This window comes from Schistocerca americana, chromosome 7 (genome assembly GCF_021461395.2).
Source record: "Schistocerca americana isolate TAMUIC-IGC-003095 chromosome 7, iqSchAmer2.1, whole genome shotgun sequence".
Lineage (NCBI taxonomy): Eukaryota > Metazoa > Arthropoda > Insecta > Orthoptera > Acrididae > Schistocerca > Schistocerca americana.
This window is the reverse complement of record NC_060125.1, coordinates 449,882,193-449,894,879: the sequence shown is the minus strand read 5'-3', so window position 1 is coordinate 449,894,879 and position 12,687 is coordinate 449,882,193. Positions and strand designations below refer to the sequence as shown.

At 38.5% G+C, this 12,687-nt stretch overlaps 1 protein-coding gene across 1 annotated transcript in view; it reads right to left on the bottom strand.

Moving 5' to 3' along the window:
- LOC124621961 (synembryn-A) overlaps positions 1–12,687 on the bottom strand; it is a 132,113-nt gene that overhangs the window by 102,899 nt on the left and 16,527 nt on the right. The gene's annotated exons all lie outside the window — the stretch shown is intronic.

Below are 12,687 nucleotides of genomic sequence, written 5' to 3'. Positions count from 1 at the left end.
GTAACAAATCAAGCAGCCTGATTCTGAATTGCTTTGATTTCCTCCTTCAATCTGACCCGGTACAGATCCCAAACATGGGCAATACTTAAGAATAGGTCGCACCAGCATCCTATATGCAGTCTATTTTATGGGTGAACCACTCTTTCCAAAACTTCTTGCAATAAACCGAAGAAGACCATTCGCCTTTCCTACCACAGTTCTCACATGCTCATTCCATTTCACTTCGCCTTGCAACATTATGTCCAGATATTTAAACGACTTGACTGTATCAATCACGATGCAAGTATTACTGTAACCAAACATTACAGGTTTGATCTTCCTACTCATCCACAATAACTTACATTTATCCACATTTAGAGTTAGCTGCCATTTAACACACCAACTAGAAATTTTGTCTGAGTCATCTTGTATCTTCCTACAGTCACTCAACTTCGACACCTTACTGTACACTACAGCATCATTAGCAAACAGGAATAAGCCAGCAGCTACGTGAAACCCTAAACCACCAAGAAGTGGCTCCCAGTGTATGGGCCACAGAGCATTGGAGCAAAACGAAGAAAATGAAAAACTATAAATGTACAAAATATTGAAAGTCAGCGAGTGATAAATTACAATATTGCTGAGATCTGAACAATTCACAAAACCCGAAGACAAAGCATACTTATACAACTGTGGCACAAGTATTACAGCAACTTCACTTAAATATAGATGTCAAGTAAACAACATTGACACATTAATAAAAGAATGTTTTAACTATGATGGAGTAATTTCTTAGCAGGTTTGGAGGAGAAGAAATTTTCGACGGGTGTGTTCGAGACGTCGGCTGTGCTGGGTGGTGCAAATGATTGCAGTACATTGCCACATACATGCAATTAAGTCTGCTAACGATGAGAGAGTGCAGTTCATCAAAAAGGTTGAGGTGTTCAGAAAATGCAAAAATACACTTTGAAAACTTTTTTAGCCTAGACAGTAACAGTGCTTCACTGTTATCACATTTAAAAAAACTGTGCAGTAACCATTTATTAGCGTAACAGAGGGACATAATAAGGAATATTCACACTGTACACCCGTCATTACTTGAAAAATGCCCACAGAGGCTCCAGGACTGTTTAAATGTTTATTACAACAACTGTCTCATGAAATGAATTGTAATTTTATGAAATTATCTGAAAAAGTAAATTCAACAAATAACAAACTCTCTAACACTAAGATAATTCCTTAACACTAGAATCTACTTTGTCAGATAATTCCTGATGACAAAGCAGAGTCTAAAAGCAATGAACCTCCGTCAAGGCATAAAATACGAAAGAAGAACTAAAATGAGGGAGAACAGCATAATTCAAACAGGAAATGGAAGCTAAATTAACTATAGTTCAATTCTTTTATCTTGGCGGCTCGCGCATGCCCGCCCAGACGAGGGAGATTGCTGTGTTGCCAGTTGCACACGACGCACGCGCCAAGAGAAGCAGCACCATAGTATAGTACAGTTCGCAAACTTAACATTTAGAGGGGAGCACGCAGTTCATGAAGTAAAGCCACCACGGCCGCATTAACCCTTTCGCTGCTACAGAGACGTGCTCACCGCATTCCACGCTGTGCGCGATTTTGTCACTGCACTGCTCACCTGTGCTGACACATGGTGTTCTGACTGCTTTGACACACTTATCATTGTATTCCACAAAAACTATTTGGCCCAAAAATTAGATTTTTACACATTTTCTTGACTGATACATTCCCCCCATAAATGACTTAATTTTGTTTCGATGTTCAACGCAGTTATTATGCAGCATTAAATATAGTAAACCATAGCACGAAATTTTGAAGAGTTTGCAGAGGTAAAAGTCCATAGAGTATACTTTCCATACGGTCGATTTTAGTTGCCACAATGTTGAGAATGGAATGTGGACAAGATACATAAATTTCATACCGAGCAAGGTGGCGCAGTGGCTAGCACACTGGACTCGCATTCGGGAGGGCGACGGTTCAATCCCGCGTCCGGCCATCCTGATTTAGGTTTTCTGTGATTTCCCTAAATCGCTCCAGGCAAATGCCAGAATGGTTCCTTTGAAAGGGCATGGCTGACTTCCTTCCCTAATCCGATGAGATCGATGACCTCGCTGTCTGGTCTCCTTCCCCAAACAACCCAACCCCAACCTAAGTTTCATATAAAATTTGATTGAAGTGCTTTAAAATAAAGCCAAATGCGCCCAGTGTAAATAAAACTTTTATTACAGTCGCGAAAGACGGAATATTTCTCAATATTACATACGACACCTATGTGGTACTTAAATAAAATGAGATATTGTTATACAGTAAATTTTATATGAAATTTAGGTATCTTATCCACATTTCATTCTCAACATTGTGGCAACTAAAATCGACCATACGGAAAGTATACGCTATGGACTTTTACCTCTGCAAACTCTTCAAAATTTCGTGCAATGGTTTACTACATTTAATGCTGCACAATAACTGGGTCGAACATCGAAACAAAATTAAGTCATTTATGGGGGCAAGGTATCAGTCAAGAAGATGTGTAAAAATCTAATTTTTGGACCAGACAGTTTTTGTGAAATTGAATGATACGTGTGACAAAGCAGTGGGAACACCATGTGTCTGCACAGGCGAGCAGTGCAGTGATGACAAAGTCGCGCACAGCGCGGAATGCGGGGAGCACGTGTCTGCAGCAGCGAAAGGGTTAATGAAGAGACAAAGCACTAGGAATTTCAAAAAAATTGCATTCAAACGAATAAAATTCGTGAGGTAAGATAAGACACTTGGATATTGTTTTTAAATAAAGAAAATATTAAGCACCGCACAAGGTTTCCTCTTCACCTTTTGCTTACTAATTCAACGCCTTAACTGTTACGCTACCGCAGCTCGTCCTATAACGTAGGTCAATGAGGAGTCTAACACGTCACGCAAAATACTGACCAACACTGTTGGTATGACTGCGAATTACTCACACTTCGTCGAAGTACAATAGGAAATAAACAATTACCGCTGTTCTTTATTGCGAAGAAGTGGTTGGTGAGATTGATACAGTCACCTTTCTTTGCTATCGCCTGAATTAGGAGTCTTATTGCTTGTTTGGTTTAATTAATTAATAGAATATGACGCAACTGGTATAAAGAATGCTTTTTTCCAAACTTTCTATAAAAGAAAGTCTGCTATCAAGACATTGCTTTTGTTCTATTACTTTATTTATGACTGAATGTTTCTGAAACTGAAGACACTCGTCTGTGCTCTGCTCTGCAGTCGAGATCTGGCAACGTCGTTCTCTGTTCATTGGCTGACTGTGTTTTGTGACGTCAGATGCGCAGAACAAACCTAAACTCGGCCGCCAACATAAATGACGCGCACTTTAACATTGCAAATACAGGGTTATTACAAATGATTGAAGCGATTTCACAGCTCTACAATAACTTCATTATTCGAGATATTTTCACAATGCTTTGCACACACATACAAAAACTCAAAAAGTTTTTTTAGGCATTCACATATGTGCTCCTTTAGTGATTCGGCAGACATCAAGCTGATAATCAAGTTCCTCCCACACTCGGTGCAGCATGTCCCCATCAATGAGTTCGAAAGCATCGTTGATGCGAGCTCGCAGTTCTGGCACGTTTCTTGGTAGAGGAGGTTTAAACACTGAATCTTTCACATAACCCCAGAGAAAGAAATCGCATGGGGTTAAGTCGGGAGAGCGTGGAGGCAATGACATAAATTGCCGATCATGATCTCCACCACGACCGATCCATCGGTTTTCCAATCTCCTGTTTAAGAAATGCCGAACATCATGATGGAAGTGCAGTGGAGCACCATCCTGTTGAAAGATGAAGTCGGCGCTGTCGGTCTCCAGTTGTGGCATGAGCCAATTTTCTAGCATGTCCAGATACACGTGTCCTGTAACGTTTTTTTCGCAGAAGAAAAAGGGGCCGTAAACTTTAAACCGTGAGATTGCACAAAACACGTTAACTTTTGGTGAATTGCAAATTTGCTGCACGAATGCGTGAGGATTCTCTACCGCCCAGATTCGCACATTGTGTCTGTTCACTTCACCATTAAGAAAAAATGTTGCTTCATCACTGAAACCAAGTTTCGCACTGAACGCATCCTCTTCCATGAGCTGTTGCAACTGCGCCGAAAATTCAAAGCGTTTGACTTTGTCATCGGGTGTCAGTGCTTGTAGCAATTGTAAACGGTAAGGCTTCTGCTTTAGCCTTTTCCGTAAGATTTTCCAAACCGTCGGCTGTGGTACGTTTAGCTCCCTGCTTGCTTTATTCGTCGACTTCCGCGGACTACGCGTGAAACTTGCCCGCACACGTTCAACCGTTTCTTCGCTCACTGCAGGCCGACCGTTGATTTCCCCTTACAGAGGCATCCAGAAGCTTTAAACTGCGCATAACATCGCCGAATGGAGTTAGCAGTTGTTGGATCTTTGTTGAACTTCGTCCTGAAGTGTCGTTGCACTGTTATGGCTGACTGATGTGAGTACATTTCAACCACGACATACGCTTTCTTGGCTCCTGTCGCCATTTTGTCTCACTGCGCTCTCGAGCGCTCTGGCGGCAGAAACCTGAAGTGCGGCTTCAGCCGAACAAAACTTTATGAGTTTTTTTACGTATCTGTAGTGTGTCGTGACCATATGTCAATAAATGGAGCTACAGTGAATTTATGAAATCGCTTCAATCATTTGTAATAGCCCTGTACTTTGACCCAATTGCCTCAGGAGTTGAAGAATGAGATCAGTAACCAAGGTGATTTAGTTTGCAAGGAAGTAAAAGACCAATTAAAAGAATTAGAGGGCAAAATTAACAAAGTAGGTCTATTTGCTATTAGAGATTTCAACCAGGTTAAAGAGGAAATCTCAGAGCTGAAAGAGCATGTAACTGTTTTCGAACAATGCAAAAAATTTACAGAAATAGCTAACACACCTGAAACACTACCTAATTTGGTGGAACAATTACATGAAGTTGTAAATTCTGCCATACAAGAGAAAGTAGAATTGTTTAACGCTAACACTATTTTTAAGCAAGGAGCTGAAGAAAACAAAAAAGAATTAACAAGATTATGGGAAGCTATCGAGAGTACTAAGCAGGAAATCCATAAGAAGGCAGGGGTAAATAACAGTGGGGTATCGAGTAGTTTATTAGAGGGGTTACAATTGGGAAGTAATATGAATTTATCAAAGCAACTTCCAAAATTCAAATCTGATGGAGAAGTTCACCCAACCTATTTTTGAGAGTATTTTCTAGATACTTACCAAAAATCTGGGAGGATAGCAAAAAGATAGATTTTGTCTCGAGTTATTTGATAGGTGATGAGGCAGAATTGCGTATTGCTAAACTGAGGATTTTTCAGCTTGAGAGGATTTTAAGGAAAAATTTCAAAGAAAGTCTTGGTCTACCAGCATACAAAAGAAATTTACATTAGAGTTATTACACCCGAAATATTATAACAACTCTTGGGAAAGTTTTAAAAAGTATGTAGAACAGCACCCGACTCGTTCTTAATATTTAGATAAGCCAATATAGGAGCCCCATTTAGTCAAAATATTGGTACAAGGTCACCATATCATGCACAAAACAAAGTTCGGTATAGAGTCTGGACAACAGTTAATGATGCACTAACTTTTGTTGAGGAATTAGATACACTGAACAAAGAAAGGAATGAACATACGCCAGAGGATAACATGGGAGGTAATAGCATGAATAATAAAGATTCCGAAACAAATTCATTAAGAAACAAATTCTAATCTTTGCCAAACATGGGAAGAAAACGAAACTTGGAATACACCTATAAGTGGGCAAAACATTTTCTACCCTAACACAATAAAGAGTGTCAGAACAGCAACATCCCTTCACATATATTCGTTCCTAAAGTAGTAGCTAGTAGTGAGAACAATGGAAAACAGGGAAATCAAAGAGAAACACTGATTGCAACATATTATCCTACAATAGTTACGGAAAATGAAGAATGTTCTGGAAAGGAGGGGAGGGGGGGAATTAGTCCAAGACCTTTACATGTAGCATCTAGTATTTATTCAACAAAAACTGCATCAGTACGTTTATGAAGGTAGCCATGTGCTTAGTTAATAAACTTAGCTATAAATTAATATTTCAAGGAAAATTCTGAAGACGTATGTTGTACATGTAGTACACGAAATGATAGAAACTGAAACAAGTTATAGCACTATGACATTTGCAGAGAAATACTTTAACTCACAAGGTCTTTGCAAAATCTATGAATATAGTAAGCTAAATATTCTGGAATTTAGAATATGAAGTTATTGGTTTTGTACATTTTTTAAACATAAAGAAAGAAGAATAAAATGGTTGGGTTTGTCTTTGAATTTTTTTTTATGGAAGTTAGTCATGGGTGGTGATATCACCTCTGTTGAGTATTGATTGACAAACACACTGATCACAGAACTTATACTGACAATTGATGATGACTTATGTCAATACACTTGCTTATTTCATTGCATTTCATAGCTGTTTGTTAGGGTCAATTTTTGGGGTGTCTGTGATGATGAAGCCATGGCAAGTCCGTTCTGAAAGGAATACCATACAACTTCTCCCTCTGGTACCACGGTGAGGTATCTTAGCAGATGGGGTCGCTGGGGTGGTAAGGGAATCCATCGATGAGGTATAGTAGAATTTGTAACCTACAACAGTAGGATTGCACTGGCAGGTATTTCAAGTGTAACAACAACAATAGACTTACGGGATTTTTTTTTAGGGTTAAGTAAGAGACACATGTTAGTCACGCCACATGTTGTAGGGGAGAAGAGTCCAGGTAGGAGGCGGAAGGCAAGACAAACTGGTGATAAGTTAAAATGTGTAGCTGAATAAGAAGCAAGATCTTATGAGTTAACATGAGAATGAGAAGGTTTGATAACCAGTATTCAACAAGGACTAGGTCCATGAGGTATAAATTTTAATAACAGGAGACGAAGTGCTACCATTATCCTAGTATATTCACAAGAAATATCTGGAATGGAATCTTTTGTATTGTCTAAATCTAGTAATTATAAGAAAGTAAAGGATAAGCTGTATGTATCAGTAAGTAGAAACAAGACACATAAGCATGATGATGATGATGATTGGTTTGTGGGGCACTCAACTGTGCGGTCATCAGCCTCCGTGCAAAGCCCCAATTTTTACACAGCCCAATTTTTTGTACACAATCCAATCTAGCCACTGTCATGAATGGTGGTGGTGGTGGTGATGACAACACAAACACCCAGACCCCAAGCAGAGAAAATCCCAAACCCGGCCGGGAATCGAACCTGGGACCCCACGATCCAGAGGCAGCAACGCTAGCCACTAGACCATGAGCTGCGGATATACATACGCGTGAGAAGTATGTGTATGTAGTGATGTTATATGTGTTATAAACGAGTGTGAAAAAAAGAAAAGAAAAGATGATATTAGAATAGAGGAGTTAAGCTATTTAGATAGAGAGCAATCAGGTAACGTCAACAGAAAGCAATTATGATAGAAACTTATTGTATAGAGTGAGAAAAGACAGTGGATGGGGGCTAGTATCTGTGATCACTGGCGAAGTTAAGAAGAGGCACACCCAAATAGTGGATGAGGTGAAGGAGAGGAAAAGGGCAGGTGGATCTGTAGGAGGAATGGCCTATACTTTGGTCAGGCGAATCCATGGGAGGGATGATCTGTACCATTTAATGTAGGGAGGAGAGAGGTAAGGTTAGACAGGCCTACAGAACAGTCAATAACTTGGTCAAGTGAACCCATTAAGAGACTGACTTGTATCATACTTTTTTTCAGGGAAATGAGGGAACACACACATCTATAATGGTATAGAGGTTGTCACAGTGACTGCCCTTAGTAGGAGTGTACACTTACCTGACAGAAGAGACAAAAAATGGTTGGAGTAGGAATGTTCAATGCTTGTTGACTACAACCTATACTGAGATTTTCCTCTTGAGTCTGAATGGTAGGAATATTCCCAACAAGCAACTCCTCTGGTAATAATAATGTGAGAAAGGGTGAAAGGTAACTAACTATGTACATATACAAGAATTGAACAAGAAAGTCTTGAGTATATTGCCTTGTATGCAAAACATTGTTAAATAAATAAAAAAATCAACAAATATAAAAACCATAAGTAATTTGATGAAGTTTATTTAAGTTGGATCACGATACACATATATCTTAAAGTGCTCTCTTGCTATACAGAAAGATTGCTCATTACAGGACAATTTCTAGCATCATACAGGTTGTGAAGTTGACAGAAAAATACTAGGCAGGTAGTACATTGCAGGACATATATCGTGCATGGGTGTTTGTTTCCGTACGTACAGAAATTATGAGGTGTATGGAATATGGGAAAATGGCAAGGTATGATGACAAGTAAATGGCTTCAAATGCTGTGGTTGGGGTCTTTTATGTTCTGGCATCATGGCTTGGTGGTGGCTTGACCATCAAGGAGCAACCACATTCTCCAAGAATGAAAACAAATGACAAGAGGATTTTGTAACAAATAAAATACATTGTAATCTTGGATGTCATGTTGAGTCTTCGAGGTATATGTCGAATAAAAAGTTGTGTTCTATTCTAGTTCACATGTCACTCTAATGATCTGTACACCCACTTGTCACTCTAATGATCTATACATCCATTCAAGGAAATATATGTTTGTAAAAGGAAAGTAGTGGACGTGCTTTTTTGTGATGTGAATAGAAGTTATCCTCTTTTGATCCAATAACAATTGCAGAGCAAAGAAGCTTGACTACACATGGGATTTCAGAGGCACTCATTAGCAGGACTTCTACTTCAAGAGACTCAACTATGGCGCTGAAAAATAAAATAAAAAGGAAAATACATAAGATATTATGTTGGGTGACAGATCTCATGAAGTGTGAAGTGTTCTGACTCAGCTTCAACTATAAGGAACAAGGCAGCAGCTATATAAAACCTTAAACCAACAAGAAAAACAGTTCGCAAGGAAAGTGCTACATTAAGCCAGTGTTCCCCAACGGTACAAAACAATGATAAATAGCATGCCACATTTAAAAGAATATAAACTCTCCGAGATTAGTGATGGTTTACAGATGCCAAAAACTTTAATGCAGAATTCAATGTAAGATGATTTTACTAGTTTCCACAATGATACTCTGCCTTGAAATTCACAGAAAATCCAAAGACACTCTGGTCACACGTAAAATATATCACAGGCAAGACACAATCTGTATCTGAAAAGTGCAATAGCAATTTTAATATTATGGGTGACAACGCCACTAAAGTGGACTTAGTAAACTCGATTTTCTGAAATCCCCTCACTAAAGATAATGCACTAAATATTACAGAATTTGAATCAAGAAGAGCTGCCGACACAAGAAATTTAGAAGTATGTACCCTCCATGCAGTGAAGCAATATAAATCATGCAATAAAGGCAAGTCTTTTGGTCCAGATCGTATACCAGTTAAGTTTCTTTCAGAGTATGCTGACATGGCATTACAACAGTAGGTTTTATACAAATGTTGATGAAAGAATGAGAGGTTTAACTGAGCAATATGTGGTTGGCAAGTAATCATATAGTGGCCAAGACAGATATATAAGCAAGAGCTTCCATCAATCCCAAGGGGCCAAATACGGAGGTTAATTATGTGACAAGGCAGTAAAAGGATAGCACATGGATTTCCCCATGGTGAAAAGGAGCGAAACCGAGCCACCACATGGCTGCAGAAGCTGAGCAGCGTGGTCACACACTGACCATGTATGAAACTAAAACATATATTCACCAAAAACACTGCAACAATTCCGTACCAGTAACAGAATACCCAATAACAGCATTGAAATTGCAATAAAGGCATTCCTTCAATAAAATTATCATCATGTTTGTACAATAAATACTGACACAGTTATTAACAATTAAATGTGAAATTATTTATAACAGAAGTAACAAAAGCTACAAATATGCTACAATTATGTTCGACACACAGTCTGATAGCACTTCAAGTCAGCTATAAAATGAGTACATTTGCTATAATATAGAACAAATTAAACAAATATTATAAATAAATTTTTGAATAAGGTTTGTCAGAGTGCCAAAGCAACCGAGTTCTTCACATTTATACTAATGATTAGCAGTAGCATGAGTAATTCACATTACTGCTTCAATTTGTTCTCACGCATTTAATGCAAAAATTTAGAAATATAATGTTTTAAGATGGCCAATTGATTAGAACAATACAGTACTGCGGGAGCATGAAGAATAAAGGCGTGAACTTGACTAGGCTCTTGCAGTTCCAATTTGTAGTATAAAATGCTTACCCAGAAACTGTGATTTCAGTTACGTATAAAATTAGCTTGTGCAAATGTTGTCGTTGTGGTCTTCAGTCTGAAGATTGTCTGATGCAGCTCTCCATGCTACTCAATCCTGTACAAGCCTTTTCACCTCCGAATAATTACTGCAACCTGCCATCATCTGAATTTGATTACTGTAGTCATCTCTTGGTCTCCCTCTAAGATTTTTACCCCTCACACTTCCCTCCAGTACTAAACTGGGGATCCTTTGATGCCTCAGAATGTGTCCTATCAACTAATCCCTTCTTCTAGTCAGGTTGTGCCACAAATTTCTTTTCTCCCCAATTATAATCAGTAACTCCTCGTTAGTTATGTGATCTACCCATCTAATGTACAGCAGTCTTCTGCATTCAAAAGCTTCTATTCCCTTCTTGTCTAAGCTGTATATTGTTCATGTTTCACTTCCATACATGGTTACACTCTGTATAAATATGGAATGTAGATTAATTGTAAAGACATGTCTTGTTTGTTGAAAAACAGAACATGTAAAATAACTGAAAATATATATGAATGGTGGTCAAGAATGTAAGAGCTGAAATGACTCCATCAGTAATTACATGACAGAGTTGAAGACGGAGCAAACAGAGATAGATAAAAGATCTACTGATGTTTGTAGCTGGATGGGTACGGTTGTTGATATGAGACACACAGTCAGAGTGAGTTTGGAGATAGGAATATTTCAAAGTGCGCCTATTTTGGTCATTTCTCAGTATAATAATTTGTTATTTAAATAGTGAATGGTAATAAAGCTAATAGTGCCCGAATTGAATACTGCATACAGACTTGGTTAAATCTGTTGAGCATTAGGTATTTATGCAGTCTAGTTGATTTAGTCCACTGCTTGATAGCTCTGGCTAATGATAGCAATTGCCTATGAATGCTCTGCTTTCTCTGCCTACACAGATATTTCTCACTTTATTTACTCGACTGTGTATAATATCATCCCATGTATGGGCACCATTCAAAGTAAATTTGTGGTGTCTATGAATAAACTGTTAGTGGAATCTAATAGTGTGGTAAATCTACATTATTATTCTGAGGGATCATGAACTTTGTTTTCCTTATCTTATCTAACCATTTATATTTATTCATATAATAGAGGGAAACATTCCACGTGGGAAAAATATATCTAAAAACAAAGATGATGTGACTTACCAAATGAAAGCACTGGCAGGTTGATAGACACACAAACAAACACACAAAATTCAAGCTTTCGCAACCAACGATTCAGGTTCAGGAAAGAGGGAAGAAGAGGGAAAGACGAAAGGATGTGGGTTTTAAGGGAGAGGGTACGGAGTCATTCCAATCCCGGGAGCGGAATGACTTACCTTCGGGGGAAAAAGGACAGATATACACTCGCGCACACACACACATATCCATCCGCACATACATAAGTATGTCCTTTTTGCCCCGAAGGTAAGTCTTTCCGCTCCCAGGATTGGAATGACTCCTTACCCTCTCCCTTAAAACCCACATCCTTTCGTCTTTCCCTCTCCTTCCCTCTTTCCTGATGAAGCAACCGTTGGTTGCGAAAGCTTGAATTTTGTGTGTATGTTTGTGTATCTATCAACCTGCCAGCGCTTTCGTTTGGTAAGTCACATCATCTTTGTTTTCAGATATATTTATATTTATTCATGTATTTTATATATCATTCACTGACCATTTTCTTAGGGCTCTCCTAGATAACTATTAGATGTTTTTGTAGTACGCAATGGAACAGTGTACAACTGAACCCCTATGTATGTGAGAAGGCCATCATACCATTTTAAGAGTGTGTACTCACCCTCAGGTGGATTGGTAGCAGCAAATTAATTAAATTGATGAATAGTTTGTACACCAAATAAACAGACAGATGCTAACGCCAGTGTTGCAATGATGAAAAAGCTTCATTTTTAACAGTCATATACAAATGCTCGCACAACAAAAGTCTGTACCTAGTGACTGGAAGTAACCCTCATACAGATTGCAAAGCTGAAACAGTGTATTCTCTCTCATTCAGTACTGAAGAAGCAACGAGTGCCATAAAAGAAATAAAAGCAGCAAAAGCCTTGGGCTTTGATGGCATTCACACAATTCCTTTTGCACTTTGCCAAGTATGTGAAAAAGTAGCTAGCTGAGTTCTGCACAAAAATTCTGAAAACAGGCAACATAGGATCCATGAAATAAATGAAATGAACAAAAGTCACAGTCTTACTGAAACCAGGTAAACCAAAGGACAAATCATAAGGTTATCAACTTGTAGCCTTAGTTAGTGCGCTACATAATCACCTGGAGAGAATGATGTACAATATAATGCATCAGTAGATCTTTGTAAATATACCAGGTGAACAGGCAGGATGCAGATCA